Raw genomic sequence first — 2,500 nt, 5'->3', positions numbered from 1 at the left:
GGGAGTGCCTGTGATAGGGTAATGGATGGGCACAGAGCTGGCTGACTAATAGTAGGCGTTCAGGATCACACTCAGGCAAAGGGATGTGTGTGTGGAGGAAAGTGACTAGAGCTTCCAGAGAGTAGATCAGAGGAAGCAGACAATAGACTGACACCAATGGGACAAGTGGGCTGGATGACAGTGGGCAGCAGGAGCTGATGTGCCCTGTGCCACCTTCTCCTGGTCAGCTGCAGGACAGGTACTGCACCTTACTGCCCAGCTCAGGACAGCCTGCGTCTGCAGCAGCGACACCGCCTCTAATTGCCAAGATTGATTCCTGCTATTTAAACCTGCGATTGTAATTGAAGGCTGGATGGTGAGCACTTCGCCCCCTGACCAGGCAGATTGAGGTAATTGTGCGTAATTTGCTTGCCAAAAGATTAATCGCTGAGGCTGGGCCGATTTGATTAAGTCAATTAATCTCTGATTACAGCGTTCAAGTGTCATTTGGCAAAAACACAGACTATCTCAGCTGGTACTTGTAGCAGGGAGACTGGGGCAATTGCTGGGAGGGGGGGGGCATAGAGGCTGGGGGCAACTTTACACACCTCTTGTAAAACCTGACCATTCTGTGCCTCTGCCACTTTCAGTATTGTATTTTCTAGTGTATATTGTCATTATTGCACCCTATAAGACGCTCACAGCTCTCACAACAACACACAATTTGAATTTTAACTTTAAATAATTTTAGTCGATTTTTAAGTGTCACCCAGCAGAGCAGGTTTTCTTGCAGAATGATTATATTTAGTTATCCCGGAGTGACCGGCCAGGTGGTAAATGTCCAGGTCGTGTTATTAGTTTTTCTAGAAATGCAAATGTGATTTCTGTAACTTGGAGAAGTTGCTGCCTGAGATCCGTCTCTCCTGGAAGGCGCAGACCGCACTTCACCGTGCTATGTGTGGATGTTGCAGCTGCTTGTTACACAGCGGGGACATGACACTGCACCCTGGGGTCTTAATATTTGATTTTGGTCAAAATAATTGTGTTTGTCTCACTAAAATCGGACTTTCCTGTGCTCTGCCTGTTCAGCACCACGCTGCACATCGTATAATGGAGCGCTGTCCGTTCAGCACCACACTGCACATATCGTCTTATAATGGAGCGCTGTCCGTTCAGCACCGCACTGTACATAGCGTCTTATAATGGAGCGCTATCCGTTCAGCACCACACTGCACATAGCGTCTTATAATGGATCGCTGTCCGTTCAGCACCGCACTGTACATAGCGTCTTATAATGGAGCGCTATCCGTTCAGCACCACACTGCACATAGCTTTGTATAATGGAGCGCTGTCCGTTCAGCACCACGCTGCACAGAGCTTTGTATAATGAAGCGCTGTCCGTTCAGCACCACACTGCATATAGCTCTGTATAATGGAGCGCTGTCCGTTCAGCACCACGCTGCACATAGCTCTGTATAATGGAGCGCTGTCCGTTGAGCACCACACTGCACATAGCTTTGTATATGGAGCGCTGTCCGTTCAGCACCACACTGCACATAGCTTTGTATAATGGAGCGCTTCCGTTCAGCACCACACTGCACATAGCTTTGTATATGGAGCGCTGTCCGTTCAGCACCACGCTGCACATAGCTTTGTATAATGGAGCGCTGTCCGTTCAGCACCACGCAGCATAGTGGACTAGATCCCTGCACTGTCTATTGTGTATATATTAACAGTTATTTAGACAGCACATATAATTGGCAGCGCTAGGGTTAATGTATTTATTTATTTTTTTGTCAGAAGGCCATTAACCTACCGGTATGTTTTTGGAGTATGGGAGAAAATCAGCCTATGAATAACCCACTCAAACATGAGGAGTCCATAGAAATTCAATACAGATAGGACCTTGGACACGGATTGAACCCATGACCTCAAGGGAGCAATGCTAACCACTGTGCCCACTGTAGGCCCAGTTACATGAGTGTTTGTAGTGCAATGACCAGGGCCATGTGTACAATAGAATTGACATATTCATCTGAGCTTAACCTATGCTGGGAATAACTTGTTACATTCTGCAGCTTAAGAGACGCAAATGCAGGTATTATTTGCTCATTGAAATATAACTGTATATAATGTATAACTTAGACGTTTGTATTTTCTATATGCTAATGTAATACACGCATGACTATGTTTTACACGGTATGATAGCAGCAATGTAATTGTAAGGGCTGCAGGGGCAGCATGGGAAATTATAGAGTGTAAGCCTACAGCCAAGGTCCTCTTACCTCTTTGTCAGTTATTACCCGGTCTTGTATTGCTACTATTGTGTTCCTAATTGTAAAGTGCAATAGAATATACTATCACTATATAAGTAACTAATATTATTATTATTATTATTATTATTATTATTATTATTATTATTATTATTATTATTATTATTATTTATAATAATAATAATAATACATAGGCTATATAGGGTACGTGGTCTATATGGGATATATGAGGTAAGTGGGATATATGT

The 2,500-nt window shown here is 44.0% G+C and overlaps 1 protein-coding gene across 1 annotated transcript in view; it reads left to right on the top strand.

The window, feature by feature from the left end:
- The first annotated feature begins 17 nt into the window (after positions 1–17).
- The window catches only part of SKOR2 (SKI family transcriptional corepressor 2), a 53,788-nt gene continuing 51,305 nt past the window's right edge, over positions 18–2,500 (top strand). Inside the window, exon 1 of the mRNA XM_063913378.1 lies at positions 18–389. The gene's annotated coding sequence lies outside the window, so the exon portion shown is untranslated. The remainder of the gene's footprint in view (positions 390–2,500) is intronic.

Source organism: Pseudophryne corroboree, chromosome 1, assembly GCF_028390025.1.
Source record: "Pseudophryne corroboree isolate aPseCor3 chromosome 1, aPseCor3.hap2, whole genome shotgun sequence".
In the NCBI taxonomy this organism is placed as follows: Eukaryota; Metazoa; Chordata; class Amphibia; order Anura; family Myobatrachidae; genus Pseudophryne; species Pseudophryne corroboree.
Note: the sequence above shows the minus strand (reverse complement) of the source record. Positions and strands in the feature narration are given on the sequence as shown.